The sequence below is a fragment of the Notamacropus eugenii genome, chromosome X (genome assembly GCF_028372415.1).
Source record: "Notamacropus eugenii isolate mMacEug1 chromosome X, mMacEug1.pri_v2, whole genome shotgun sequence".
Classification (NCBI taxonomy): domain Eukaryota; kingdom Metazoa; phylum Chordata; class Mammalia; order Diprotodontia; family Macropodidae; genus Notamacropus; species Notamacropus eugenii.
This window is the reverse complement of record NC_092879.1, coordinates 8,335,077-8,361,614: the sequence shown is the minus strand read 5'-3', so window position 1 is coordinate 8,361,614 and position 26,538 is coordinate 8,335,077. Positions and strand designations below refer to the sequence as shown.

The 26,538-nt window shown below is 37.5% G+C and overlaps 1 pseudogene; it reads left to right on the top strand.

Moving 5' to 3' along the window:
- The first annotated feature begins 40 nt into the window (after positions 1-40).
- LOC140515865 (putative phospholipase B-like 2 pseudogene) lies at positions 41-26,538 on the top strand (annotated as a pseudogene).

The window sequence follows — 26,538 nt, the reverse complement described above, 5'->3', positions numbered from 1 at the left end:
TAAGGAGTTCAGGGACCTCCCAAAGAGCAGAGTGCCACAAATGGTAGTCTTGAATGAATTCATGGACACAAGCATTCTGTAAGTAAAGTTGGCAGAGGTTTATTGTAACTCCAATATGGCAGGCAGAGCTCCTAAGAGAACTTGCATTCCTTAAGGAATTTGCAACTTAACAGGAATGATGCTAAAGATTATATATGAAAAGTACTGCATTATCTGGCAAACATGCTAGTTACATGACAACTTACAAACTTGGTCACTGACATCACTCACTACTGCAAACTCGGGGAAGGGGTTTCTTAGGGGTGTATTTTTGGGATTACCTCTGTAGCAAGATAGCTTTGAGAGTTGATGTCTGTAGTTTAACCTCTAGATTGTGCATAATAACGGTGAGTATCAATACAAGATAATACTGTGGTTACAAGATAATCCTGTTTTTACAAGAGGATTTCTTCAGAGGTCAGCTTGTTTTTGGGGTGGGGAAAGATTGTTTTACTCAAACCCACTCATGAGTTATTGCTAGGTGTAGTGTATGGGCTGGGGAGAAAACTGTCAGTGATAGTGTTTTGAAACTGGAGAGAAATGTGATATTGGAATTGGGGTCCAAGCACAAGCAGCCAAGCACCCCATCAAAACCAGAACCTGAGAGAAGGGATTATTTTTCTATTATATTAACAGCTGATCAAGATTGAAGTTTGTTACCTTCCTATTTCCTTTTTCTGGGACCAGTAAGTCTGACCTTTTTGTGGTCAATAAATAGCTGAAGTGCAGGGCTGATAAAGAGATTGGCCTAATCCTCTGGGAACATTCCTCCAGGACTCTACCCAACTAGGTTATTTCTGACTAAAGTGTAAATAGAATCTCATCTGGGTGAATTCTAGCTCTGAAGGATTAGGGTCCTCCCATGGTTCAACAGGAGTGGTCTGGGTGGAGATAGATTCCTATATCCAGATTACTGGAGGCAGCTGATCAAGTCAAGTTCTCAGCAAATCTCCAAACTCCCTTTCCCCCATTAATTGCACACCAGTCAGTGTTGATTTGTCACCTGTCAGGGGCACCTCCTTTTCCAAAGGTATTTAAGTATTCAGTAATTTCCATGGTTTTGCTTTTTCTTACCAAGAGATACCAATGACAATTAATTTGTAGATTATTTGCTAGTCTCCTTAATACATTGCTAACTAATTAACCAGAAACTCTGCTTTGGCCTTTTAATTTGTAAGAAACATTTAATTTATAATAAGGTCATTTTAAAAGATGAAATTAATGCAACTGGAAGGCATAACATCATCTATGATTTAAAAAAACATCCATACCTAACGAAGAATGTTCATTCAAAAAGAATTATTGAAGCAGAAAGGTGAGAGGCTCTACCCTGATCAGACCAAAAAGATAGTATTGTGTTCAGTTCTGGGAACACATTTTAGGAAAGGTCACCACTATGCTGAAGGATGTCTAGAGTAGGGCAACCAGGATGATAAGGGGTCTTGAGTTCATGTCACATAAGGAGCAGCTGAAAGACCTTGGTATCTTTATTTAGGAGAAGGTAAGATTTAGCACAGACATAATCAACTGTGGAGAAAGGATCAGATTTCCTATGCTTGGACTCAAATGATAGAACTAGGAGCAATGGGACTGAGGTAAGAAAAAAATTCCTAACAATTAAAGCTACCCCAAAGACGAATGGGTTTCCTTGGGAGGTTGTGATATGGCTACAAACAGCCCCTGAAGCGTTGAAAATAATATTAAGAGTTGTTTTGCAAAACTTTGTGAAGCTCCTAGTTTATTCTATAACCTAAAGGTGCCCTAAAGTCCTTTTCCCTTTGTCTTGAACCTGTACCGAAAGAATTCCTATTGTCTCACTTACCCTGTGTTCCTTGGGTCCTTTAATTTTTAAACTGTATCCTCCTGCCCTCTCCTTAATTACTTAAACCATAAAGAATTCCTTTTGCCTCCCTCATCCTATGCCATTCTGTCCTGTCTTTAATCTTTAACATCCATAAAAATCTCTAAAATGCCATCATCATTCTGAACGTAACTCCCCCAAATATAGGAGTCTGGCTTAGTTTTCTTGCTAAGGAGGCCCGTGATGCTTTTTCACCCAAAATAAAAAACTCCCCTTGGCTTAAAGAAAAGGTTTAAGTGAATTCTTTCACAAATGAACCAGTTCTCCCAATTCTAAACCTCATCAGTTGGGGTCAAAAAAGATTTAGTGAGGTTTCTGGTACTTGAGATATTTAAGCTCAGCATTTTTTGGCCCTCCCAAAGAGGCCCTGGTTGGCATAACAGACATGCATTGTGTGCCCTCTGAGTGAACCCGAAGCTCTCCTTCTGAATTTACCTGACTGGAATCATTCTTCTTGCAAGGACCAGGTGTCCCGTATCTTATTATTTCCCTTATCTTATTATTTTGTGACAGCTGTTTAGACATTGTCTTAAATAATGGCACCCCTCTTTCCTTATTGTTTATGAGCATTATATGATACTTATGTTTTGATATCTTTGCTTATGGTAGAAGAAACCCAGACTTCCTGCGCATCCTCTTGGAACTATAATTTCAATTGACACTACGGCACCTGTCTTATTGCATTATGGACCCCATCCTATTATGGTATTCCCATTTTATGTCATTTCCATATTTATGTTTGACACATAGGGAGATTATAAATTTGGCTGACACATGCATCCTGAGCTCAGAAAGGGAATGGAGCATGCTCTGAGGGTATAAAAGTACCCTTCCCATGCAACAGAATGGTGAACAGAAACGTTAGAGCATAGCTAAGAAACAGTCAACCAGCCTGAAACTGTCCATGTAGCTTTTCTCATGGGACAGCTTATAACACCTGCATTTTTGCTATTTATGAAATAAAGTTTTCTGTATAGATAAAGTTTCCAGGATTGTGAAGCTGTTTTCAAAAGGTATCCAACTGCTAAATGTCTTCAGTCCAAAGTTCACTGGGCTCCTATTAACTCCTTAAAAGGAGGGATCACATTTCACGTAGAATCTCAAAAACATGCCTGTGTTATTTTGTGCCTACTGAAGCCTTAATGACCTAGTGAAAGAAAAAAAAGAAGCTATTTTCTTAAAATTAAGAAAACAACTGAACTAAAAAAGCCAAATCCTGGATGAGCTACAAGAATTTCCTGAACCCACTTCCTAGGTAGAGTTATGACAATGTTGTTTATGTTCTGAATGAACTATCTGTGACTAGAAAAATGGTTTGGTAAAAGATAGTTAGAACACATTAAAAACAGTACCCTTCAAATATCCCTGGTTTGAATTCACAATGAATCTGACTCCCTTATCTATGATTCTGTAGTTTAAAAACAATAAACAACACATATACAGCCTAATTCCATTTTTTCAACCAAACCTCTGACCAGGTTGACAAACAAAAATTTTTTTCTTTCTATTTGTTATTTAAGCTTCTCTATGTTTTTTCTTCCCTCCTTCATTCATTCATTCATTTACTTATTTATTTTTCTATTTATTCATCCATTTATTAATTCATTCACTCATTTATTTACCCATTCAGTTATTTCTTTATTTCTTATGTATATATCTATCTATTTATTTATCTGCAGTTTCACACATTCACTTTTGTGAGAGTTTGAATTTTAAATTTTCCCCTTTCCTTGCCAGCCCAGTCCCATGATAGCATGCAATATATGTTCATTCATATGAAACATAGTTCCACACTTGTCATGTTGTGAAAGAAAAATCAGAATAGAAAGGAAAAACCAAGAAAAAGAAAAGATTGAGAAAATTGTATGCTTCAATCTGCATTCAGATTCCATAGTTCTTTCTCTGGATGTGGATTGCATTTTCCATCATGAGTCTTTTCGAATTGTCTTAGATCACTGTATTACTGAGAAGAGCTAAGTCTATCAAAGTCGGTCACTCCATGATGTTGCTGTTACTGTGTAGAATGTTCTTCTGGTTGTGTTCACATCTCTCAGCATCAATTCATGCAAGTTTTTCTAGCTTTTCTTCAAATATGCCTGCTCATTATTTCTTCTAGCACAACAGTATTTCACTACATTCGTATATCACAACTTGTTGAGCCATTCCACAACTGAGGAAATGCCCTCAGTTTCCAATTCTTTTTTTATTATTGTTATTTTTAATGTTTTACAATCACTGCCATAAAACTAAGATTTTATCCCTCCCACACCTACCCCTCCCCCACCCCCCTCCCTCCCCACTACCGCATACAATTCTGTATAGGTTCTACATATACTTTCCTATTGAGTACATTTTCACTATAGTCATGCTACGTAGTCGAACTAAAATAAATGGAAGAAATCATATAACAAATCAAAACATGATACACAAAAACATGCATACACACAAACATGATCTGCTACATTCTGTGAATGACTTCAATATTTATTTCTCTGAGTGTGGAAGGCATTTTGCCTTAGAAATTCACCATTGGGATTTTTTTTTTAAAATAAGTTCTTCCGTTATTACCAAATTCCAAGTCTACCAGAAAAAACTCTCGCACACTGTGGTCGTTCCTGTGCACAAAGTCCTCCTGGTTCTGCTCCTTTCACTCAGCATCAGATCATATAAGTCCTTCCAGGCCTCTCTGAAGTCTTCTTGTTCATCATTTGTTATGGCACAATAGTACTCCACTACATTCATATACCATAATTTATTCAGCCATTCCCCAATTAATGGGCATCCCCTTGACTTCCAGTTTTTGGCAACTACAAAGAGTGCTGCTATAAATATTTTTGTACATGTGGGACCCTTTCCCATTATTATGATCTCTTGGGGATACAGTCCTAGTAGTGATATTGCTGGGTGAAAGGGTATGCACGTTTTTGTAGCCCCTTGGACATAGTTCCAAATTGCTATCCAGAATGGTTGGATGAGCTCACAGCTCCACCAACAATGAATTAGTGTTCCAACTCTCCCACATCCTCTCCAACATTTATCATTTTCTTGTTCTGTCATGTTTGCCAGTCTCATAGGTGTGATGTAGTACTCAGAGTTGTTTTGATTTGCATTTCTCTAACCAAAAGTGATTTAGAGCATTTTTTCATATGATTATAGATATCTTTAATTTCTTCTTCCGAAAATTGCCTGTTCATATCCTCTGACCATTTATCAATTGGGGAATGACTTGTATCGTTATACATTTGAGTCAGTTCTCTATATATTCTGGAAATGAGGCCTTTATCCCCGAGCTTAGCTGTAAAAATTCTTTCCCAATTTACTACATCCCTCCGGATTTTGGTTGCATTGGGTTTGGTTGTGCAAAAACTTCTCAGTTTAATGTAATCAAAATTATCCATTTTGCATTTCATAATGCTTTCTATCTCTTCTTTAGTAAAAAAATTCTTCCCTTCTCCATAAATCTGATAAATACACTATTCCTTGCTTCTCCAGTTTATTCATAGTATCAATCTTTATACCTAAATCACGTACCCATTTGGACTTTATTCTTGTGTACAGTGTCAGGCATGGGTCTATGCTTAATTTCCACCACATTGTTATCAAGTTTTCCCAGCAATTTTTGTCAAAGAGTGAGTTCTTATCCCAGAAGCTGGGGTCCGTGGGTTTATCGAACAAGAGGTTGATATATCCTTTGCCTAATGTGTCTTGAGTGCCAAGTCTATTCCACTTGTCTACCTCTCTGTTTCTTAGCCAATACCAAGTGGTTTTGATAATTGCTGCTTTATAGTACAATTTGAAGTCTGGTAGCGCTAGGCCACCTTCCCAAGCATTTCTTTTCATTAGTCCTTTTGATCTTCTGGACCTTTTCTTCTTCCAAATGAATTTTGATATTCTTTTATCCAGCAATAGAAAAAATATTATCTGATAGTTTAATTGGAATGGCAATAAATAAGTAAATTAATTTAGGTAGAATTGTCATTTTTATTATATTAGCACGGCCTACCCATGAAGAACTGATGTTTTTCCACTTACTTAAATCTGACTTTATTTGTGCAAAAAGTATCTTGTAATTGTGTTCATATAATCCCTGGGTTTGTTTTGGCAGGTAAACTCCTAAGTATTTTATAGTATCTACCCTAGCTTTAAATGGGATTTCTCTTTCTATCTCTTGCTGTGGGACTTGGTTGTTAATATATAGGAATGCAGAAGATTTGTGTGGGTTTATTTTGTAACCTGCAACTTTGCCAAAGTTGTTTATTATTTCAAGTAGTTTTTTACTTGAATCTCTGGGATTCTCTAAGTAAATCATCACATCATCTGCAAAGAGTGATAACTTAGTTTCTTCTTTGGCTGTTCTTATTCCTTCAGTATCTTTATCTTGTCTAATTGCTACAGCTAACATTTCTAGTACCATATTGAATAATAGTGGTGATAATGGACATTCTTGTTTCACCCCTGATCTTATTGGAAATGCATCTAGCTTATCCCCATTGCATATAATGCTTGCTGAGGGTTTTAGACAGATACTGCTTATTATTTTATGGAAAGTTCCCTTTATTCCTATGTTGTCCAGTGTTTTTAATAGGAATGGGTGTTGTATTTTGTCAAAAGCTTTTTCTGCATCTATTGAGATAATCATGTGGTTTTTGTTACTTTTGTTGTTGATATGATTAATAATGTTAATAGTTTTCCTAATATTGAACCAGCCCTGCATTCCTGGTATGAATCCTAGCTGATCATAATGTATTAATCTCGTGATAAGATGCTGTATTCGTTTTGCTAAAATCTTATTTAAAATTTTTGCATCTATATTCATTAGGGAAATTGGTCTATAATTTTCTTTCTCTGTTTTGTCTCTTCCTGTTTGGGTATCAAAACCATATTTGTATCATAGAAAGAATTTGGGAGAACTCCTTCTTCCCCAATTTTCAAAAATAGTCTATACAGTATTGGAATTAACTGTTCTTTAAATGTTTGATAGAATTCACTTGTGAACCCATCTGGCCCTGGAGATTTTTTCCTAGGGAGGTCATTGATGGCTTGTTCAATTTGTTTTTCTGAGAAGGGGTTGTTGAAGTACTCCGCTTCCTCTTCTGTTAATCTGGGCAATTTTTATTTTTTAAAATATTCATCCATCTCGTTTAGATTACCGAACTTGTAGGCATAAAGTTGGGCAAAGTAGTTTCTAGTTATTGTTTTAATTTCCTCCTCACTGGAGGTGAGTTCATCTCTTTCATTTTTAATATTAATAATTTGATTTTCTTCCTTATTTTTTTAATCAAATTGATGAAAGGTTTATCAATTTTATTAGTTTTTTCATAAAACCAACTATTGGTTTTATTTATTAATTCAATAGTTTTCTTAATTTCAATTTTATTAATCTCTCCTTTGGTTTTCAGTATTTCTAATTTGGTATTTACTGGGAGATTTTCAATTTGTTCTTTTTCTAGCTTTTTCAACTGCAAACCCAAGTCATTGATGTTCTCTTTCTCTATTTTATGTATGTAGACATTGAAAGATATAAAACTGCTCCTAAGAATTTCTTTTGCAGTATGCCATAAGAATTGGTAGGTTGTCTCTTTATTGTCATTCTATTGAATGAAATTGTTGATTGTTTCTATGATTTCTTCTTTAACCCATTCCTTCTTTAGGATTAGATTATTTAGTTTCCAATTGATTTTTGGTTTATCTTTCCATGGCCTTTTATTACATGTAATTTTTATGGCATTATGATCTGAGAAGGATGCAGTGATTGTCTCTACCTTTCTGCACTGGATTGTGAGATTTTTATGTCCTAGTACATGGTCAATTTTTGTAAATGTTCCAAGTACCACTGAGAAAAAGGTATATTCCTTTCTATTCCCATTCAGTTTTCTCTAAAGATCTATCATATCTACCTTATCCAGGGTTTTATTTACCTCCTTAACCTCTTTCTTGTTTATTTTGAGGTTAGATTTATCGAGTTCAGAGAGGGGGAGGTTGAGGTCTCCTACTAGTATAGTTTTGCTGTGAATTTCTTCCTTCCACTCCCCCAACCTCTCCTCTAAAAATTTGGATGCTATACCACTTGTAGCACACATGTTCAGTAGTGATATTGCTTCATTGTCTATGGTGCCTTTTAGCAGGATATAGTTTCCATCCTTATCCCTTTTGATTACATCTATTTCTGCTTTTGCTTTGTCTGAGATTAGGATTGCTACTTCTGCCTTTCTTACATGAGCTGAAGCACAATATAATTCTGCTCCATCCTTTGACCTTTATCCTATGTGTATCCCCCTGTTTCAGATGTGTTTCTTGTAAGCAGCATATTGTTGGATTATGGCTTTTAATCCATTCTGCTATCCGTCTCTGTTTTATGGGAGAGTTCATTCCATTCACATTCACAGTTATGATTACAATCTGTGTATTTCCCTCCATCCTCTTTCCCACCATTTGTGCTTTTAGCTCTCCCATCCCCTTTCCCCTCCTCAACAGTATTCACTTTTCACCCCCTCCTCCTGCAGCCTTCCCCTCCTTCTTTTAGCCCCCCTCCCTTTTACTTCTCTTTATTCTTATTGCTTCTTCCCTCCCTTTTAGCCTCCCTCCCCTTTCATACCCCTTCCCCTCCTACTACCTATAGAGCTAGTTAGGATTATCTACTTAAGATTACTGTTCCCTCCTTTAAACAAATCAGATGGGAGTACCTCTCAAACAATGCTCATCTCCCTCCCCTCCTTCCCTCTACTATAGTTTTGTACTTCTTCCTGTGATGTAATTTGCCATTTTCTCCTTCCTCCTTTTCACACCTCCTATTACAATCCCTTCTCATACTTAAATCATATTTTTGACATGACATCATTTACTTTATACCTCTTCCCTCTATGTATATCCCTTTTATCATAATAGCTGCACAGTTCTCAAGATTAACAGATATCATCTTCCCTTATAGGGAGGTAAACAGTTTGCCCTAATTGAGTAACAAGTTTTTGTTTTTGTTTTTTCCCCCCTGTTTACCTTTTTATGATTCTCTTGAGACCTGCATTTGAAGATCAAATTGTCTATTGAGTTCTGGCATTTTGGTCAGGAAGCTCTGGAAATCCCTTATTTCGTTGAATGACTTTCTCCTTGCCTGAAATGTTGTGCTGGACTTTGCTGGGTAGTTGATCCTTGGTTGAAGTCCCAACTCCTTTGCCTTATGGAATATTGGGTTCCAATTTTTTCGATCTTTTAATGTAGAAGCTGCAAGGTCCTGTGTGATCCTGACTGTATGTTCTTGATATTTGAATTGTTTATTTCTGGCTGCCTGTAGTATTTTCTCCTTCACTTGATAGCTCCAGAATTTGGCAACGATATTTCCTGGGGTTTTGAGTTTGGGATCCCTTTCAGGAGGGGAATGGTAGATTCTTTCGATGCCTATTTTGCCTTCTGAATCTAGCACTTCTGGGCAGTTTTCCTTGATGATTTCCTGGAAGATATTGTCCAGACTCTTTTCTTCATCATGGGTTTCTGGCAGGCCAACAGTTATTAAATTTTCTCTCCTGGATCTATTTTCCAGGTCAGTTGTTTTTGCAATTAAATATTTTACATTTTCTTCTATATTTTCATTCTCTAGATTTAGTTTGACTGATTCTTGCTGCCTCATTGAGTCATTAGTTTCTACTTGCCAAATTCTAATCTTTATCATATTGTTTTCTTCAGTTAACTTTTGCATCTCCTTTTCCATCTGACCAATTTTTCCCTCTAAGGAGCTATTTTCTCCAGTTAATTTTTGTACTTCTTTTTCCATTAGACCAATTTTCCCAGTTAGGTTTTGTGTTTCCTTTTCCATTTGACCAATTTTCCCCATTAGGTTTTGGGTTTCCTTTTCCATTTGATCAACTGTTCCTTTTAGGGAATTATTTTCTCCAATTCATTTTTGAACTTCCTTTTCCATTTGCTCAATTTTCCTTTTCAGAGTGATGTTCTCATCAGTGAATTCTTTTTTTATGATTTTAAAATCATTGGCCAGTTTTTCTTCTTTTGCATTCTTCAGCTGTTCCAGGAGAGCTGCTTGTGCTTGGGAGAAGTTCATAGTCCCTTCTGAAGTTTCAGATGGAAGTACAGTCTCAGCTCTGACCTCTTTGGTGCTTGTGTTTTGGTCCTTATCCCCATAGAAAGATTCTATGGTTTTTTCACCCTTCATCTGCCTTTTCCTGTTCATGATGTAGACTGAGTGTTGTAGTTTCTGGTTCTTTCAGTCAGAAGCTACAGAACTTTGTGTTGAGCTGATGGGTGAAAAAGCTAAAAGCAGGTTTTTGTTTTTTGTTTCCCGGATCAACTATGGGGTTAGCTTGTTAAGTGTGTGGGAGGAGTGGTCTGGTCACAGGAGATCTCCTCAGCTGAACTGAGGCAAAGGCAAGCTCAGGGGATGGTGATCCCAGCTTCCCTATTGTCTTCCTGTTTCCCCTGGAGGGCTGAGGCACGCCTAGATGCTAATGCGTGTTCCCACCCCTCCTGGCTCCTTTCCTGGCGCTGAGGCTTGCCTGGATCCTAGTGCGAGTTTTCTCTGCCCTGGGTCCTCTGTCCTTCCAGTTCACCTCCGCCACAGTAGGAGGAATCCCCCTTAGGTATTTTCCTAGCCTCAGGTGTTAGGAGACTATTTGCTCCCTTCTGCTGTTCCCACTGATCCAGGATTTTCCTGGGGAAATATTTTATGTTCTTTCTCAGTCATCAGGGGGTGAGGAGAGAGCATTTACTGATCACTCCGCCATCCTGGCTCCCAGAAGTTCAAGTAGCTGTCTTACCAAAGTTTAATGTTCAGGCTGAAGGTCTGAGGAGCTACTGTGCTGTTATCTGGCGCTCAGCGGTTCTCACTGGCTTGGTTTGGCTTGTCTCCCACTCCGCCAGTTCTGCCCGCCTCTCTCATGTTTCTCGGGTCCCTTCTGCTCCGCTGTGATGACTGCGCTTCTGCGCTGTGTGCTGGGGGCTCCCCCCGTGGAACAGATCCTTCCCGTGGACCTTCCAGTCTAACCTGGGCTCCGAATTCTTTACAGTCTGTCGCCCACTGGATTCTGCACCCCAAAATTTAGTGAGATTCTCCTTTCAGAGGTATCCAAAGGAGTTTGTCCAAGAGATTAGGTGAGTCGTTGCTCTCACTCTGCCATCTTGGCTCTGCCCCCTCCCCCTCAGTTTCCAATTCTTGATCACCACAAAGAGAGCTGCTATAAATATTTTTGTACCTGTGGGCCCTTTTCCCTGTTTTATGCTCTCTTTGGGATACAGAGCTGCTAGTTGTATTGCTGGATCAGAGTATCTTTTCTTTGATAGCCATTTGGCATAGTTCCAAATTGTTGTCCAGAATGTTTGGATCAATTCACAACACCATCAACAATGCACCACTCTTCCAATTTTCCCATATCTTCTCCAATATATATTATTTTCCTGCTTTCTCAGATTAGCCAATCTGATAGGTATGATGTGGTACCTCTGAATTGTTTTAATTTGCTTTTCTCTAATCAATAATGATTTTGAGCATTTTTAAATGACTATAGATTGTTTTCATTTCTTCATCTGAAAAGTGCTTGTTCATGTTCTTTGACCATTTCTCAATTGGGGAATTTCTCAATTTCTCAATGACTTGTATTATTATAAATTTGACCCAGTTCTCTCAGTAGCTTCCACCTATGTTCCTCAGGCAATTCTAACTGGCAAGTCCAACTGCAAACATATAGCACCCTGGAAATGATGTAATGGTTGTTACCACTAGTCCAGCTGAAGGACTGCCCTTGCTACAATGCTGTACCCAGAAAGGAAGCAGGTGTTACCACAATTTACAATTTTCAAAAAAGGAGTAGGGAAAGTGGGTACTTCATGACTACTAGGAAAATTATGCTTTGTCATAATAAAATAATTTTAAAACCATTAAATGCTCATTAAATCAAAATAAGAGATTAACAAAACTGAGAAGAAAAACAAACTTTAGTACTGAACAAACCTGCGTGGTGGTTTTGTTTTGTTTGGGGGAGGTAGGAAGGGAATAAACCTTATGCTAATTCAATTAAAAAGAAAAACAGATTACCAAAGTCAAAAATTCAAAGGAATTTTGTAAGATAAAACAATAAAAGAAATTATTAGAAAACCATTCCACCCAGTCATCTGCCAATTTAATTCATATTGAAATGAAATGGATTCTTATTTATAACAATAAAAAGGCTCAGATTAATTCAACATGTAAACGCTTATTTAAAGTATTCATTTTTAGAAAAGCAAATTAAACAAGATGCATAAAAAACAACCTGAAGGAGCAGATGGATTTAAAGGAAATTTCCATTAAACATTTAAAGAACAATTAATTTCAATATTACATATGCTGTAAAGAAAATTAGGAAAAGAAAGTGTCCTACAAAATTCCTTCTCTGATGCAAGTAACGTCTTCCTATCTTAACAAGTGAGAGTTAGAAAAAAAAAAAAGAAAGTTATCCCAGAAGACTATATGATGTGAAATTTTTAAATAAAATATCACAATGGTTATGAGGACTACAGGACTGGTTAAGTATTATAAGTATAAGTGATGAGAACAACAACAAATCATACAACTATATCAATATACTGAGAAAAATCAGTTTGATGAGATAAAACATTCATTCCTGTCAAAAACACTAGAAACATATCTAAAATGAAGAGCTAGTATTCCATGTAATGGGGATAAATAGTATCCCTTCTTCTAAGATCAGGTGTAAAAGAAGGAAATTCAGTTTTTGGTACAGTGCTGGATGTGCTAGAGCTTCAGCAACAAGTCAGGGAAATCCAAGTGAGAGAATAAGCACAGTCAAAGAGCAAACACACTCTGCTTTTTCCATACCAGTTGATGGTTTGCTTAAAGAACAGTAGGGAATCAAGTAAGAAATTAATTGAGACTTCAGCAAAGTTACAGAATATAAAATAAATCCATATAAATCATTAGCATGACTATATATTGCCAATAAAGCTGATCAGGAAGAGAGAGATAAAGAAATTCCATATAAACTGATACCAAATTTGTGAAATATGGAGAAAAAGTATTTTTTATTACATCAATAACCAATTTTATATATGGAGCCCAAAGATCCTCTTTTGGCTTGTTCATTCAAAGCCCAGTTTCTCAAGGACATTTTTGACCTAGTCTGCAAATTCTCCTCTCCCAGACCACCTTTTCTAGGTTGAATTCTTACTGAAAACCTACCACTGCTCAAATTCAAGTAGGACTGATTAGAGAACAGATTCTTTTGTATAGACTGCTGTTGGAGGATGATTTAGGGGTGCCCACATGATCCAAGTCACATCCCCCAGCCACTCACCTCTCATTACAGTATACATTCTTTCATTAATTGCTAACCACTCAGAGTTGATTTTCACCCTCAGGTACACCCCGTTTTCCAAAGATATTTAAAACGTCCATGGACTTACATTTTGTGTCTTTGGTTAGAAGAGAAACTAGTGACCTCACTGCATTGATTATTTGCTAGTACAATTAATCAACTGATTATGAACTACCCAGAAACTCTGTCGCTCAGACTTTTGATTCATAATTCTTTCTGTTCACTTGTGCTCAGGTTCGTTTCATACTTTACTTAAGCTCTACCTAATATTTTTAGATGAAGAATAGGGAGTACATTCATTTTCTTCACAATCTCCATTAAAAAGTTTTATTTTTAATTATTTTAAAAATGTTTCCACAGAACATTTACACTGATTGGAGACAAAGATAGCACATACTCTACACTCACCCACTGTATAAACAACATCAACATCACTCAACTGAGAGTGTGTAATGCTGTTCTTTGACCTCCCATTAGCCCAAGCAGAAAATGTCCCTAGAGGGGTACAAAAAAGAAGCAATATATGAAAGAAAGTAACACTTACTATGTCTTTCCTCATTAATTCATTCTGAACATGATCACCTACAATATTCTAGATACTAAAGAGAGTACAAAAAAGCACCTCACTCAGCCTACTTGGAGAGAAGACACGAATTAGTTAAGTAGCAGGAGAAGACAATATGACAAAATGAATGATACAAGAAAGTATTACAAAAATTTTCGTAAAGTTAAGATTAATATGACTGTATTATTGAGGAGAGTCATTCATTTCTTACACCCTATCCATGAGGGTGCCCCAAAGTGCTGTCCTTAGCCTTATACTTTCTGCGATCTTAGCCCCCATGGTTTCAAAGTGTCATCTTTATACAGATGATTAATGAACAGATGCATATCTTGCCCTATTGTTTTTTTCCGGAATTCCAGTCCTATATCACTATCTGCCTTCCTGGACATCTTAGGTAACTCAACTTCAAATCAACCAAAACACATTTCATTTTCTTCCAATTTACCCTACCCTTTCTCCAAACTTCCTTGTTTCTGTTGAAGGTGTCATCAAACTTCCTGTCAGCCAAGCTTGAAAACTAGGGATCACTGACCCTCTCTTCCACTCCTTAAGTCTCTAATCCACTGCCCAGTCTTGTCAGTGTTATCTCAACATCTTTGCCATCCATATTGTTTTTCCCCTTTACATTGTCCCTGTCCAGTTTTGAATCTATATTACCTAGTTGCATGGACAGTTGCATAGCCTAATCAAGTTCCTCCCTGCTTTCTTCGACTCCTTTTCCCCCACCCCCAATGCACTCCCACAGCTGCCAAAATAATCTTCCTAAATCACAAATCTAATCTTGCTAATCTCTACTTAAAAATCTCCAATGGCTTTCCATTGCCTCAAAGATAAAACACTAACTCAAATTGGCATTTAAAACCCTTCAGTTTAACTCCAGCCTAACTTTCTAGATTTATGTCATACATATTTATATACTAGACTAAATGGCTTACTCTCTAATCTTTCACTTCTCACCTGCATGCCTATGAGCAAGCTACTTTTTTATGCCTTTTAGAATGCTTAGCTTCCTTCCATACTCATATAATGGGCCATTTCCTTTGGGAACCCTTTCCTGACTTTCCTAGTTGTTCGCATTCATTCCCTTTCTTCCTTGCTCCCTCCCTAGTTCCTCAAAATATCTTGAATTTATTTCTGTTTACATGCTGTAGACCCCACCGGGATATAAATTTTTTAGAGGCAGATTATTCTTTTATGTTCTCTTTATAACTACTCAGCACTTAGCTGTCAAAATTAATGATCTGAAATAGAAAATAATCTTGAGGTACAAAGTTTCTAAGTGAAAAGTATTTAATAGCAAGCCTATTAAATAATTAATAGTTAATAATAATTAATTAATTAAAATTAAATCAGGTCAAGTAATTATTGTCGACCTGAAAGTTCGGTTAAAAAAGGCAACAAGCTAAATGCATATTGCTTATTTCCTTAAAGCTAGCGGTTACATGATCATGTAGCCAGAAAAATCTGACTGACTGCTGTAGGAATGACCAGGATTAAATTTGTTTTAAGACAATCCAAGGGCGTCTGTGTCCCTCAGATTTATGGTCTGCGCATGTGTTTAATTATACCATGAGAAAGGAATTTCTTAATTGGATTGATAGTAAATACAGTAAAATAACAGAGTTGACAAAGTTTCAATTGAAATCACAAACCAGGATATCTGTGTGTTCTTTACCATTAACTTGACATAACATAGTATATGACCACAAATTATGAAGATATGGAAAAAGTCCCATTATTGAAGAGAGAGTCTCGGGTTAAGGGTCTCATCAAGTATGCTACGTCAGCCCCATTGCCCTTGAGCCCATTAGAAGAGGGATTCTCTGAGTTTCCTTCAGAGAACAAAGAGACTGTTAGGTCCAGGCTCTTCTTCTGATTGATTTATTCACACCTTGGCCCTTATTAATGTCCAAAACCGATCCTAAATATTATTGTTAGTGACTTAAGAGTGATTTCTAAAGATTATTTTTATAAGAGAGAAGAGAAACTAAAAAAATACAAGAACCAGGAAAGTTGTTTTGAACACAATTCGACTGGATAAGACAGGTCATCTCATCACTTTGCTTTTCTCAGGATTTCTTAACCCAAATTTTCAAAGTGAGATTAAGCAGAGGTCCTTATTTTACACGGCAAGGCTTTTTGCAACCAGAAAGATTATTTGAAAAAGAAGTGTGTGGTGTGTAGTTAGCAGTCACACACCACCCACCACTACCCTATCCCCTGCTCCATCTTCCAGCTGCCAACCTTAGAAGATTCCATTACTCAACTTAGACTTAACCTCTAGGGAAAGAAAAAAAATCTTATCCATTAAGATTGGAAAGAGGAACTTAATCTTGTTTTTTTTTTTTAATATTTTATTTGTTTTCAGTGTTCTACAATCACTTCCATATATCTTAGATTTTTCACCTCCCTCCCCCCCTTTCCCCCATACCTCTCCACTCCCTCCCTGAGACGAGATAAAGTTTTATATACGTTTTACACATTCATTCCTATTAAATACATTTTCACCCTAGTCATGTTGCATAGAAGAAATAAAATGACAGGGAGAAATCATAAAACAAACCAAAACATAATACAAAAGAAAATGACCTGCTTCATTCTACAGTTGAATTCCATAGTTCTTTCTCTGGATGAGGAACCTATTTTGCCTTAAGAGACCATTGGGAATTTTTTAAGGCCTTGCATTTCAAGGAATTCCTAAGCCTACAAGAAAAATTCCTCGCACACTGTGGTTGTTGCTGTGTAAAAAGTTCTCTAGGTTCTGCTCCTTTCACTCAGCATCAGTTCATATAAATCTTTTCAGGCCTCTCTGAAGTCTTCCTGCTCATCATTTCTTATAGCAAAATACTATTCCATTACATTCATATGCCACAATTTATTCAGCCAGTGTGGTGGAAACTAGGCATAGACCAATGCCTGACACTGTACACAAGAATAATGAGTAACTTCATCTTTAGTCAACCCCCCCTTTCTCCAGCTGCCAGAAAGGGAAACCTAGCCTTTCAAAGCCTTGTAGTTCTATGATTGTTTTATTCCTACAAAGGAGTGAATTTGAAGCAGTAGGGGACAGCTGATAAAAAGGCATGAAGACAGCAGATAGAATGTTTAGAGGAACTAGAAGTCGGGCAGGTTGGCTTATGAATATGATGGAATACTATTATGCCATTAAGTAATGGTGAGGTGGGTGGTTTCATCAAAACCTGAGAAGACTCAAATGAACTCATCCAAAATGAAAGAAGAACAGTTTGCAGAGTAATTAGCAATACTGTGAAGACAATCAAATGTGAAAGACTTACTAACTCTGATCAATCTAAACGTAATACAGTTCTAAAGAAATCAGAATGAAAAATGCTATCAACCTCTGAATATTGAACTCAAAGTGTATATTGAAGTATTTTTTCCCTTTATTTTTTGGAGCATGTCTAACACAGAAATGTTTTGCCTATCTCCTTATGCATAACTGGTGTTATAACATTTGCCTTCTCAATGGGTAGGAAGGAGGGAGAAAATTCAGAACTGCTGGGATCCTCCACTTGAAACTCTCCAGATGACATGATGTAACTCCAGTGATGCATAGTAGAGGAAAGGATACTCTACCGCGGTAGTCACCGTGATTCCCCAGGTCTCCTGCGGATTCTGCCAGAGTGTCTCATTTGCCTTTGTCCCTGGTGCGTTTGATGTTTCCCAAATTACCTTAGGCCAATGAACATTCCAGGGTAGATGTGTCTAGAATTGGAGGTTTGAAAATTCCTGAAATTCAAGGTTGGAACTGGATGGAGGCAGGAGAAATTTCTGTTCTACAGAGAGAGATCCACCCACTGACAATAGGGTTGGGGTAATCAAGCTGTTATGTTAGCAACCTGCTACTCTGATGATGCAAAACTGGAGTGAAATGCAAAGTGCCTAATCAGCAATCCCACGAACAGTTTTGCGTTCTGATGAAGTTTAAATATCACTCTCCTACCAGTTGTTACAAGTTAAGCTGCTGCATCCTATTCTGCACACTCAAGGATATTTGCAAAGTTTTGCTTTTCTTACTTGTAGAGGAATAATATTCATTCATATTTTACATTGAATATATTTTTTCAATCCCCCATCTCCTTTTGGAGTATGCCACACATTTGGGAGCTATGTGTGAATTTTCTGATTACAATTTGCTGACTGAGTTTGAAGGGAGTGGGGAGTGAGCTAATAAACATCTAAAAATGACCCCCCCATACCAAACACAATTCCCATAGACAAGAACCTGGTCCAAATTACATTGCTAGTTATAGAGCTGTGAGAGGTAATTGCCACAGTATTTGTGAGCCCAATCAGAGGGTGTCTAAATAAAAATGCTAAACAGACGGACAGACAGATACAGAAATGTATAGATAAAAATAGATGAACAAAGGGCTAAATAAAAAACAATATGAGAATGATATTTACATGGGCATCACTGATGAAAATATTGAACTTTAACAAATAATGTTCTATAGTAGATTGCATTTTTACGATCACACAATTGATTCAGAGATGCTGAGAATACAAGACGCTGTTTTTGTTTAGTCATTCAGTTTTGTCTGACTCTACGTGACTCCATGGACTTTGTACATGGAATTTTCGTCAGGGTTTTGCCAATTCCTTCTCTAGATAATACAAAATCCTGCAGCACTTATAAAGGAAAGCATTCTAGTTGGTTGACCCAAAGCTCTCTTTTCATTAGTCTGTTTCCCATATATCTATCAAAACTATTAAAAATTCCTTGAATCATAAAAGAATAGAGACATCGAATCCCACTGACGATAAGTGTCAGGTGAGCTCCAAGAGGGGGAGAAATATGATCACCAAATGTGGCCACCACTGTAATTGAGGAAATTTATCCTAGAGTGTGATTTGAAGAGAATATCCACATGAGATCAAAGGACAGTGCACAGAGTTCCTGGAAAACTCAGAAGCACTCCTATGGTAAACTAATGGGAGGCCAGGGACCAAAGTCACCTATTAAGAAAATATTGTTTATTTATTTTAACATTATTTTCTTTAAAATGAAAAAGATTTTTGTTTTGAGTTCCAACTTTTCTCCCTCCTTCCCACACCCTCTCCCACCCACTGAGAACGCAAACAATATAACAACTTTACATGCCAAATCACACAAAACATTTCCATATTAGTCATACTGCAAAAAAATGAAAAAAAAAAGTGAGAAATTTATACTTCCATTTGCACTTAGAGTTCACCAGTTCTCTCTCTGGAGGTGGTTAGTAATTTTTCATGACGCCTTTGGAATTGTCTTGGATCATTACATTGATCATCATTACAAAATTGCTGTTACTGTGTACAATGTTCTCCCAGTTTTCCCTTCATTTTGCATTAGTTAATGTAAACCTTGTCACCTTTCTGTTTTTTTTCTGAAACCGCTCCCTCGTCATTTCTTGAACATCCCCTCAATTTCCAATTCTCTGTCACCATAAAAAGAGTTGTTACAAATATTTTTTGTACGTGTATGTCCTTTCTTACCCTCTTTCTTTCATCTCCTTGTGATACAGACCTACTAATGATATCGTTTGATCAAAGGGTATACACAATTCTATGACCCTTTGAGTTTAGTTACAAATTGTTTTCCAGAATGGTTGGATCAGTTTATATCTCCAACAATTCATTAGCGTACCTATTTTTCCCTCATTCCTTCCAGGATTTGTCATTTTTTAATAGTTTACATTGCCGTATGACTTAGTAAGTTTATTGGGAATAAAATTTATAGTCCTTGATAGGATTTTGCATCATAGATTCTGTATCAGACCAGTAAGCAAAATTCAAACTTTAAGCACAGTGCAATAGAATAAGACAATTTAAAACTGAAATGGCTTTTATGGATAAAGTGAATCTCCAAATAAAAAATTGATATTTATAAAACTAGCTATTCTCTCCAAGGGAGAACTAAACTCTGTTTTTAGAATCATTTGGTCAGTAAAACGTCAGCAAATCATTTGAGCTCAAGAAGCATATGTTTTAATGTTTTCATCTATAGCTTAATTTACACATCCAAGCAGAGAATATATATATATATGACGAAATTATGCAATTGTCCCAAAAATATTAATTTCATCAAATACTGAGAAGAAAGAGAGAATAGCACATATATTTCTGGACTTTCTGGTCATTTTCTAAACATCTAAAATAGAAAATGCCAGTTTTGTAGCCTCCCAAATTATAAAAGGTACAATTTTCCTAAGGTAATAGTTTACATTAATATCTATATCATTCTAGGTGTAATTATGAACTGGAAAACATTAAATGATTACAACATGTGCATCATTTTCTATTTCCACAATTTTCTACAAAACAACATAGTTAATAGAAGCGTGGATTGAAACTAATTGAGGATGCCAGTGGTAATCACTTTCAAAACATGCATCAGGACATGAAGGCAGGCAAAATAAGAAAGATATAAAAATCAGCATAATAGCCAACACTTAATAATTGCATTCTGGTGACATACAACACAAAAGAAAATTTGCAAACTTCTTTGTTTATAAGCAAACTGAATAGCAATTTTATTCTTCAAAAAATATTGTAAGCATTAAAATACAGAGGATTGGAAGACCAAACACCCAAAAGATAATTATGATAATCAAAGAAATAGATTAACTATAAGTTCTTTTGTAGCTTTTGTTCATCACAGAGAGTTGAATTTCTTTCCTTTGACAAAGAAATTTTTATTTTGACATCTAAATAAGTGTTGACTCCTCAGGACATGGACTTTGGCAACTGTCCAAAGGAAAAAAAAAATCTTATAGAACTGACACAGACCATACACATGAGAAACAGTTGCAGATTAGTGAAAGAAACCGAAAAAGCCATGACAAACAATGCCACTCTTGTCTTTATAATACAGTATAATATACAGTCATGGAAATAACTTCATATTTATATAATGCTTCAAGGTTTTTGTCAAAATGCTTAATACATCATCTTCTTAAGTCGTCTCGTCACTTGACATTCTGAAAGCCCATCTATTGCTTTACCATTTCCAATTTATTCATCAGTAAGTTGCACTGTGACTTTCTCAGAAATATAGATGCCATCCAAAAAATTTCTGATATCCTTGTTTTTGACTGTGGGGGCCTACTCTGGGTAGCTGAGTTTGAAACAATTTGAATATCATTTCCTTCAGGAATTAACTCATCTTTTGGGGCTTGAGCAAAAGCACAAGCAACACCTGATCTCATGAGCACTCTTCGGATACATTTTTCATGCAAGAGATTTCTGCGTTCAACAAGTGAGCCATTCTCTTGAATAACAACATTGATGGGGAAGTGAGCACACACAGACCTCATTTCATAAGGAAAACTCAGGGTAACACCTTTGATCATGTTTTGTACGTGACTACAGGTTGTGCTCACCTTTGCAAGTTCTTTTCAATTTCCCCACCGCCTGTCCACCTGGAGTCTTTTTTTCTCCTTTCCAAGGAGACTGAGTTCAACATTGATATGGTTAAAATTCCTATAAAAATTCCTCTGGGCTCCTTCACAATAACTGTTTGACCCTTTAGAGAGATATCAAGATTTTCTGGGATGTCGATGGTCCGGTTACTCAGAATGGTCTTCATTCTGGTAGCAAATGGGCCTAAGCGATCATTGAGTTTCTAGAGCATCATTCAGCAGTGGCTTCACAAGTTACTAGTGATATCTTACTGCTACATTTGTTTAGGATTTGTCATTTCTGACAGATACCTCAGAGTTGTTTTAATATGCGTTTCTTTAATGCAGAGTGATTTTGAGCATTTTTTTCATATACCTACATAGATGGCTTTGACTTCTTCTGATAAACACCCGTTCATATGCTTTGACCACCTATAAATTGAGGAATGGATGTTATTTTATACAAATTTGACTCAATTCTCTATATATTTGAGGAATGATTGTTTTAATATCTATTAATAAATATTTCAAATTTTATGTTATTTTTTTCACTGTCTATGGTTACTTTGAGCAAAATATAGTTTCCCCAATTATCTCTTTTAGTTAAGTTTATTTTTGCTTTAGCTTTGTCTGAAATCATAATTGCTACTGCTGTAATTTTATTTCTGCTGAAGCATGTCAGATTCTGCTTCAACCCTTTAACTTTGTGTGTGTGTGTGTGTGTGTGTGTGTGTGTGTGTGTTCCTGTTTCAAATGTGTCTCATGTAAATAATATATTGTTGGATTCTGGTTTCTGATTCATTCCATCTAACCAAGTTATCTGATTCTGTTTGATGGGTGAGAGCTCATCCCATTCACATTTGTGATCACTGACTCTGTATTTCTCTTCATTCTATTTTTTTCTATTTCTTCTTCTCTTTCTCTTTTTATCCTGTCCCTCCTCAAAGGTCTATTTTGCTCTAACAACTTACTCTCTTATTCCACCTTACTTCTTTCTCTTATTCCCTTTCCCTCAAATTTCTCTGTTGGGTAAGATGGATTTCCATACACAGCCAAGTGTGTGTGTTTATCTCTGTGTGTGTGTGTGTGTGTGTGTGTGTATTCTTCCTTATTTGAACCATTTCCAATGAGAGTGAGGTGCAAGAATTATCCCCTCCACCCCATTTACCCTTCCATTGTAAAAGCTCTTCCTATTGTGATTCTTTTCTATGTGAAAATTTCCCCATGTTACCTCTCCTTTCCCCTTCTCTCAGTGACTCCCTCTTTCTCACACCTTCATTTTTTTGGAGATCACAATCAACTCACTCCCATACCTTCTGACTGTGTGTACTCCGTTTGACTGCCTTAATAATGAGAAAGTCCTAATGAGTTACATGAATCATCTTCCCCTATAGGAATGTAAACACTTTAAATTTGTTGATTCCTTTATGAATTTTCTTTCATGTTTGCCATTTTATACTTCTCTGGAGTCTTCTGTTTGAATGTCAGATTTTCTGTTCCCGTCTAGTCTTTTCAGTAGGAATGATTGAATGTCCTCTACTTCGTTAAATATCCATTCCCCCCTGAACGATTGTACTCAGCTTTGCTGGTTAGGTGATTTTTTGTTGTTCTTTTAACTCCTTTGCCTTCTGGAATGTCATATACCAAGCTCTCTGCTTCTTTAACATGGAAGCTGCTAAATCTTATATTTTTCTGACTGGGGCTCCACAGTATTTGAACTGTTTCTTTCTAACTTCTTACAACACTTTCTCTTTGAATTGGGAGCTCTGGAATTTGACCATAATATTCCAAGGAGTTTTCATTTTGGCATCTCTTTCAGGAGGTGATGAGTGGATTCTTTTGATTTCTATTTTACCCTCTGGATCTAAGATATTCAGCAATTTTCCTTTATAAATTCTTGAAAGGTTATGTTTAGCTTTGTTTTAAATCATGGATTTCTGGTAGCCCAGTAATTCTTAAATTGGATCTATTTTTCATCTATTTTCCACATCAATTGTTTATCTGATGAGATAATTAGTATTTTTTTTTTATTTTTTCCCTTTCTTTTTATTTCATTATATTACTTCTTGTTTTCTCACAGAGTCTGTACATTCCAGCTTCCTGATTCTAGTTTTTAATGAATTAATTTCTTCAGTGAGATTTTGTATCTCTTTGCATATTTTGGTCTATTTGCTTTAAAAGGAGTTCCTTTCTTAGGTGATTTTTTGTGTGCCTCTTTCACCATTAGTGCAATTCTGTTTTTAAGTTATTTTTTTCTTTAATGGCTTTTTTGTGCCTTGTTTACCAAGTTGCTAATTCTCATTTCATAACTTTCTTGCAGTAGTCTCATTTTTTCCCCCTAATTTTTCCTCTACTACCCTTTTCTCTTTAGCTCTTCCAGGAATTTTCGTTGCGTTTGGGTCCAATTATCATTTTTCTTTGAGACTTTGGTTGTAGTTTTTCCCCCACTTCATTATTCCGATTTTTTGTCTTGTTCTACCCTGCCACCATAGTAGCTTTTTATGGTCATTTTTTTTTTATTATTTGTTTGTTTGTGTGTTCCTGTGTGTCCATTTTTCCACACTATTTATTGACTTTGAACTATACATTAAAATTAGGCATCTCCCCTGTGGATGCAGAAGCACTCTCCCAGTCTTGAAGCTTTTTCACACTGCTGTTTGTGGAGTTAGTGTTGAGGGTCTACAAGTCTTTGGTGATTCCAAGGTGGTAAGATCTGGGTAGAGGTGAGGTCACTGCTCTCCTCGTCTGTGTTTTTTTTTTTTTTTTGACCCAGGAATGGTCCCTGCTCCCCTGTACCTATACCACCCCTGTACATTCCTCTCCACCGTGGAACCACACCCAGAACTCCTATGAGGAATAGAGTCGTCAATCAGCACTAGCTGTATCTGAGTGCTAGCAATAAGAGCCCTGTAATCACTTTCTGACTAGGTGTCTGACCCTCTTTCTGTCTCTTGGCTCAGACCTCCTGAAGCAACTGCTGCAATTAATACTGCTGCTACTGTATGTGAGCTTTCCAGACAGGCCTCCCCAGTGGTGTCACAGACCTCTACAGGAGTCCCTCCCAAATTTTTTTAGACTGTAATAATGTCTCACCCTGACCTTTTGTTGCTTCTGCCACTGCAAAATATTGAGAGAATTAAGCTGAGCTGCAGCCTCCAATCCCCCATCTTGATTCTGCCGCCTCCAAAATCACCTAGAATTGAAAATTTGAATGGCTTTTGCCTTCCATCGTTTTAGGGAGTGTCCACTATAGTGAGATCATAGATTCCTCTGACTATTTAGTAAATGAATACGCTCCTCTTTCCCCCCCTCAGAGTGACTGAAATCAGTCAGATGACATTATATAGAATCATAGAGTGACTGAGGAAAGAACTTTTAATGCTTATCTATGTCACTCACTTCATTTTACAGATGAGTAAATGGAGGTTCAAAAACAGCTTGCCTAATGGTTTGTTTTTGAACTCAAGGTCCTGAATTCAAATCTTCGTGGTGTCATTTTGATATGCAGGCATCCCTGCTGGGACCTAAGGCAGGTAGTCAAGAGACACAAATTTTTGCCCTCCAGCTCCAGGAGCTGACACTCTCAGTGAAGGACAAGACTCTAAGAGTTCATTCTTGTAGAAATGAAAGCATCTCCTCTGAAATGAAAATTGAGAATTAAACTGGAAAACTGTCTCCAAACTAACTCTCAATTATTGGCTGAGATCTTATTGCAGAATACAACCAAAGTGCTGCTGCCACCATCCTCTGCTATCTTTAAGGAGACATAAGGAAAAAAAATGGGTAGTGATGGACTCGTTCACAGGCCAGCTCAACGTGGTGGAGGGCTGCGAGGTCGGGGCCATTGCCTGGTCCAACCTCACCAATTCCATCAGCGAGAACAGGTAGGCCCTTCTTGCATTTGGCTACCAATGAGAAATTCAGTGATGCCCTGCAGGCCTATGCAGCCATGGTGTGGGAGGCAGCTGTGTCTGCTGAGCTCATCTATATACACTTGGTGAACACGGTGATAGATTACTGCAGCCCCTTCTACTATCTACTGTGAGAACCAGAAGAATTACATCGAGTTGAACCTGGCTTGGATGCAGAAGCAGAGTGTGTCTGGCAAGGATGTCTAGTACTGGCATCAGGTGGAGCTTGCTCTCCTACAGCTGAAGGGACTGGAGGACAGCTACCAGGGACACAAAGCTTTCTCATCTAAGAATTTCACTATCACGCCCTTTGGGTTCCTCTTGTTCCAACTGTCGGGGGATTTGGAGGACCTGGAACCAGCCTTAAACAAGATGGAACAGAGACAGGTCATGGCTCGGGCTCCTGCTCAGCCATCATCAAGCTGCTGCCCAACACAGTGAGGTGTTTGTGTCCCACGACACCTGGAATTCATACCAGCATATGCTTTGCATCATCAAGAAATACAACTTCTGTTTCCGGACGCTGCCCAAAGGTGAGTCACCACGGATCCCTTGGAACAAGCAGATTTTCTCCTCCTATCTTGTTACTGTCTTCTCCTATGATAACTTCTATGTGTTGGGCAATGGGTTGGTGACCCTGGAGACAGCCATTGGCAACAGCAATGCAGAGCCGTGGAAGTGCGTTAAGCCTCATAACAGCATTCTCAAGTGTCTATGTAATATCGTGGCCAACCGACTGGTCCAGGACGACTCCACGTGGTCTGCCATCTTTAAGAAGTTCAACAGTGGCACATACAACAACCAGTGAATGATTGTGGATTACAACACTTTCTTTTTTGGAAAGTTCAAGCCCATGAATGGCTTGCTCACTATTCTTGAGCAGACTCCAGGTCTAGTGGTCATGGCTGACAAGACTCAGGAGCTGTATGAGAAGGGCTATTGGGCCAGCTACAACTTATCGTATTTTGAGTCAGTGTTCAATGCCAGGGGGATACCTGACCTGGTGAATCAGTTTGGGGACTGGTTCTCATACAAGAACAGCCCCAGAGCCCAGATCTTTGAACAGAACCAGTCACTCGTGCATGACATGAACTCCATGATCCAGCTGATGAAGTTCAACAACTTCCCCCATGATCCCCTGTCCCAGGGTGAGGACTGTAACCTTATGCAGAATATGGAGAATGCCATTTCAAGCCACTCAGACTTCAACCCAGCTAATTGGACATACCCCTTTTCTGCTCTATCTCAGAGATCCCATGGAGGCATCGATATGAAGGTCACTTCTTATGAGTTGTCCAAAGACTTCCACCTAATGGCAGTCAGTGGCCCCACATGGGACCAGTTACCCCCCTTCCAGTGGAACTCCTCACCTTTTCGCAAGCTGTTACATATGGGCCATCGTGACCTTTGGAAGTTCTTCCCCCTCAAGGTCTGGTGGGAGTAA